This window comes from Nicotiana attenuata, unplaced genomic scaffold (genome assembly GCF_001879085.1).
Source record: "Nicotiana attenuata strain UT unplaced genomic scaffold, NIATTr2, whole genome shotgun sequence".
NCBI classification, from domain to species: Eukaryota; Viridiplantae; Streptophyta; class Magnoliopsida; order Solanales; family Solanaceae; genus Nicotiana; species Nicotiana attenuata.
Genome location: NW_017672771.1, coordinates 120,379 through 126,638, shown reverse-complemented (window position 1 = coordinate 126,638; position 6,260 = coordinate 120,379).

Sequence of the window (6,260 nt, the reverse complement as noted above, 5' to 3'; positions counted from 1 at the left end):
CACACACACACATATATATATATATATATATATATATATATATATATATATATATATATATATATATATATATATATATATAAAGCATTAAATTAGATAATAAGTAATAGAATAAAAATAATTCAAATGCATATACTTAAAATAAACTTCAACAAAGAAACATCCTTTCTGTACTGTCGATAGTAATAAAGCACTGTTGGTTCAAGAGTTCACTAGCAAAGACCTCTACAAAATCAAATGTATTCATATTTATAGAATCAATAAAAATAAATGTAACGATCCGACTGGTCATTTTGAGCTTTTGCACTTTGATCGCCAGTTCCCGGGCATGACTTGCCCCATGTAATGTATTATAACTGATGTAGATCGTTGGTTTTGGTTTTCAGGAGAATCGGGATGAATCTGAAGGAACAGTCTCAGTTGAAAGCTTCGAATTTGAAAGGTTTAACCAAGGGTTGACTTATTTGTATATGAGCTTGGATCGGAGTTTCTATGATTTGGTTAGCTTCGTTAGGTGATTTGTGACTTAGGAGCGTGATCGGAATTGGTTTTGGAGGTCTGGTGTAGAATTAGGCTTGAATTGGCGAAGTTAGTATTTTGGCGATTTCCGATTGATAGGTGAGATTTTGATTCGAGGGTCGGAATGGAATTCCGAGAGTTGCAGTAGCTTTGTTAGGTGATTTGGGATGTGTGTGCAAAATTTCAGGTCATTCGGACGTGGTTTGGTTGGGTTTTTTATCAAAAACGGAATTTGGAAGTTCTTGAAATTCTTAGGCTTGAATCCGATGCAAATTTGGTGTTCTAAAGTTGTTTTGAGCGTTCCGAAGGTTGGAACAAGTTTGAATAATGTTATGGGATATGTTGGCGTGTTTGGTTGAGGTCCCGAGGGCCTCGGGTGAGTTTCGGATGGTCAATCGGACTATTTTCTAAGTTTAAAAGTTGCAGAATTTCAGTTTAGGTGTTGCAGAGATTTATCTCTTCGCGTTCGCGAGAGGACCACGCATTCGCATAGAAGGAAATTGGAAGGCAGGAATTTAAGCCTTCGCATTCACGTTTGAAGACTCGCGTTCGCGGAAGGCTAAGATATTGTGCTTCGCGTTCGCATGGACCTGCTCGCGTTCGCGTATAAGGAGTTGGGGTCCAGCGGATTTGCTCTTCGCGTTCGCATCATGTGAGTCGCGCTCGCGTAGGTATGAGGAATAAAGCATCGCGTTCGCGGTGTGGGTATCACGTTCGCGTAAGGTGAATTTTGGATAAAATAAAAATGTTCTTCGCGTTCGCGAGGCCGAGGTCGCGAACGCGATGAGGGAAGTTCAGAACTGGGCAGAAAGTTTATAAAATATTTCATCCGCGATTTTGAGTCATTATTCCTCCATAGTCAATCATTTTGAGAGCTTTTTGAGGGAGATTCAAGAGGGATTCAAGGAGAAACGATTGGAGGTAAGATTTTTGAACCTAAAACGTGATTCTATTGTGTAATCTACCTAGAAATTCATGGAAATTAAGCCTAAAATTGAAGAACTAGGGCTTGGGATTTTGGAATTTGATTTAGGGATTTGAAGGACCATTTGAGGTCGGATTCGAGAACTTTTGGTATGTATGAACTCGTGAGGAGATAAGGAACCCGTTGATGTGAAAATTTTTGAGTTTCGAGAAGTGGGCCCGGGGCTCGGGTTTTGGTAATTTCGAGATTTGTGCCCGTTATTGTTTGTTTTCGCTTGGGCTTTGTTCCCTTAGCTTATTGTGATTTATTCTCTTTGTCTTTGGATAGATTCGACGCGCGTGGAGGCCGATTTGAGGGGCAAAGGCATCACGAGCTAGAGATTTCCCCGGTTCGAGATGAGTAATGATTGTAAATGATATCCTGAGGGCTTGAAACCCCGGATTGCACACCGTAGTGCTATATTGAGGTGACTTGCATGCCGGATATCGAGCGTGGGGTAGAGCACCGTTGGGGGATTGTGACTTGGTCTGTCCCAATTGATGATTTTACCGCGTATTTGACTGAAACTTATTTGTTATTATCATGATTTGGGCTGATTGCCATATTTGGGCTTCGTGCCAATTATCTGAACCCTTCGGGGATTTTTATCACTGTTTCCTTGCTATTTTGATATACTACTTGAACTCAGTCCTGTTGATTATACTGTTTTACAAACTCAGCCGCTTTAATTGAACTTTGAGACTTAAATGATATTTCCACTGTTGTTTGGGTTGAGCACTACTATTTTATTGATGCCCGAGGGGCTTATGATATTTTCTGGACTGAGTGAGGCCGAGGGCCATATGTGAGGATATGTTGAGTGATGTGAGGAGGCTTCCAGGCCTTGTGAGTGATGTGAGGAGGCTTCCAGGCCTATGTGAGGAGGCTTTCAGGACTCGTGAGTGATGTGAGGAGGCTTTCAGGTCTTATGAGTGATGTGAGAAGGCTTTCAGGCCTTATGTTATATGCCATGAGGTGGCTTGATATTGCGCTTGGGCCGTAAGGGGCCCCTCCCGGAGTCTGCACACCCCCAGTGAGCGTCGTCGATGATATATGGATCGGGTTGCACACCGCAGCGAGATGTGGATCGGGTTGTACGCCGCAGCGGTTACTATATGATATTGTTCTGAGAGTGATCTGAGAGAGAGAGCCCGAGGGGCTAAGATTGTTTCTGAGAGTGAGCCCGAGGGGCTGGTAGTGTTTTGAGATATTGCCCGAGGGGCGAACTTTTATGTGCTCATCTTGCATAATTACTTGCCTTTTTACTTGTTATACTGCGGTATTTGTGCTCGAGGGGCGGATTTTTTTTTGTGCTTATCAGCACTAACTATTTTGAAATCTTTTAGTAACTGTTGAAAAGATCATTTTCAAAAGAGATTTAAACTGAGCCAATATATTTCTTAAGATTTCACAGCTTCACTGTTTTCTCAAAGGATTGTACCCTGCTTCTATACAGCATGTTGGTTGCTTTACGTGATTTCTTACTGCTCAGTTGTTATTTACTTTTATTACTCACTGAGTTGGAGTACTCACTTTACTCCCTGCACCTCGTGTGCAGTTGCAGGTATTTATTCACCCGGTAGCGGGTATTGGTTGTTTGGAGGCAGAGCTGTAGTAGTCTAGCGAGGTGTCTGCCAGCGTTCGCAGCACCGTTTCTTTCTATGTTATTCGTTATTCCTGTTCAGTGTATTTCTAGACTTGTAAATGTAATTACATTCTTATAGATGCTCGTGACTTGTGACACCCAGATTAGGGCTGTGTTGGGTTGTATTTCCGCTAATTAATACTATTAAGCCATATTTAAGCTGTTTAATTATGTTTAACTACTTTTGAAAAGACGAGTTGGGTTAGTTTGCTGGCCTCGTCTTCACGAGAGGCGCCATCACGACCAGTGCGGGGTTTGGGTCGTGACACTATAATTACGTATTTTAGTCGATTATTACACTCTAATTTACTGTACTTTAGTTGAGTTTGCGCTTTAATCGCTAGTGTTTTGCACTAACTGTGTGTGTTATGCCTTGTAGGAGTGATTCCGAGCTATGTAGATGTTATGGAATGAATTCAAGTAATTTGGAGCTTTGAAGTCTGAGTAAAAGCCCAAGGAATTAAGCCGGGATCGTGTTTGGGGGTCAACAGATGATAGTTAGAGCGAACGAAGACTCGAGTAGGCATATTGCGCACTGTCTAGTAAAATATACATAACGTTTTGCTCAGAACTCCATTTGGGCTCTACAATATATGGTTGGAAAGCTAACTCAAAGGGCTACAATTTTTACGTTTTATATTTTTCCAAATTAGAAAAGAAACAGGGTGAAAATGCGCGTCAATAGCGCGATCGCGCTCAGGTCGCGCTCGTCAGGCAGAACACTGGGCCACTAGCGCGACCACTAGCGCGAACACTAGCGCGATCGCACTAGTCAAACCCGGGAAAAGTATCCTTTTTCACATTGGAGAAGGTATAATTGTTTGGGCCCAATCCTACTTGGTATATATACATGGAAAAATGGTATTTTGAAGGGAGAGGACGTTTTTGAGAGGAAAACACAAGCACAGAGCCGCCGTGGAGGCCGAGTTTCATCTTTTCTTCCACCAACTTAGTCTTTTTATGTTTCTTTGTATGATTTGTTGTTTTGCTACCATGCCTATGTGGAGATAAACTTCACGTTCCAGGGTTGTGGTTCTTTCATGACTATTGTTATTCGGATATTGATTTTGATTTCTTAGTTTATCATATTGGTTTATTTATTCAATTCTGCACTTAATTATTTGATTGCTTGATCACCAATTGAATACTATCTACGAATCTAGAGTTGAACTCGAAAGTGAGAATTCTAGATTGCATATAGGATTGAGTAGAGCAAGTTCTTGAACCTGGGCATCGGGGAACGGATTCGCAATTAGGATAGACATATACCTAATTGCCTTGCTTGGTTGAAATACAGGAATTATAAATGCGTTCTTGTTGATTCTAACTCCATAGACATATAGGCGTTAGGTTAGCTTGAATAGGCGAGTAAGAACTCGACAGATTCTTATGAGCAACATTAACCCTGTCAACCAATAAACTCGATAAATTAGTTAGTCAATTCAATTGAAGAATACAATAGGAATGTTAGATAGCCCATAACCCTAGATCGTTTTCATTACATTGATATCATAAAAATCTGCTCTTTCTCTGTTCAAAGTTCATTATTTATATTCTTTATTTAATTAGTTTAGAATCAAATACTTCTAGGTTTAATTCTTGTTTAGATAATTAGGATAGTCTAATTTAGCTAATAGTTAATCACAAGTCCTTGTGGGATCGACATCCGACTTTTAGTCACTTTATTACTTGATGACCGCGTATACTTGCGTGTGCGTTTGGCCGCAACAACAAGTTTTTGGCGCCGTTGCCGGGGACTTAGAAATTAACTGTTTTTCTAGACTAGACTTTTAATTTAATCAATTTTTTGTATATATTTTTATTTTTATAAATATTCGATATTTTTCTCTTAGTGTGTTTCTAGTGCTCTCAGCATGACATCTGGGGATAAAATATACGGAGGTAAGGCTATTGATGAAGACGCTTGATTGACGGAAGACTTTTATGGCTCGTATTTTTGGTCTTGTCATGGCCTGACTTCTGGGAGGTCTGAATTTGAATATGGGAGTAAGGGTTGGTATTGGGACGTATATTCTCGATTAGGTGAATATGCGGAACGACGTTGTCTTCTGACAACGTTGGTGAATGATTGGTCTAAGGAGAGAGATGAACTTGCACATAAAATTAATAATTTTTGCTTGGTTGTACATAACTTAGATGCAGATTTGAGCACAAAGGTTGATGCGTGTAACGCCCAACAAATTAATAATGAGTTGTGTGAAACTGAAAAAAATCTTCTAGACCAAATTGAGGAGCTAAAACGAGAATACCAATCACTAGACCATGTTTTTCTTGAGGATGCCAATATTGAGAAGAGTTCTCTAAAGTCATATGAGGGAGTAGATAACATTACTTTGGGAGACTTGAGTGTGTGTAAATATGGGGACGCAAATAGTAGTAAAATTCATGAGTTAGAGCGCATTAGACCTCATTCCAATCATTTTTCCACATTGTGTTTAGATAGTAAGATAGTAATCGAGCCATCTGAGCCAATGAAGGGGTCAAAGAGTGAGGATGAGAGCGCCTATATTCTTGAATTTGTTGTGCCAAAAAGCAAATATTACATTCCTCATCTAAAGGCCGAGAGGTGCAAAGTGAAAAATTTATTTCTTGGCCTGGTTATCTTTGTAGCCCCACCAAAGATGCATAGCCACAGACTGGATACCATGTTAGGGGTACAATTCATAAGTTCAAGGCGGAGATAAAAAATTGCTTCAAGTCGTGCCGCGACTTTAAATTAGGCGCTTGTTGGGAGGCAACCCAGCTTTACTGCTTTCTTTTATTTTTATTTATTTTTGTTTATTTTATTTTTCTATCTTTGTAGCGTTTTTTGTAGGATTATGAGCATAGAAGAAAAGCCACTGGAAGTGTGCAAAAGTGAGCTATGTGGTTGAAATAAGTGTGGGGTGACCGCACAAAGGATCGTACCTGGGAGAACTCTGAGCATCCCGTGAGCTGCTAATGCTTCAGCCTTTGGCCTACCAGGGAGTCTCTTTTACCCCTCTTGTTATTTTTAGTGTGCATTGAGGATATTGCACAATTTTAAGTGTGGGGTGAGTGTTGGACTTTAAGCCATTGGGCTTTAAAGTAGAAGAAGTGTGAATTGGAAATGGAGCGAAATAAAATGGAGGA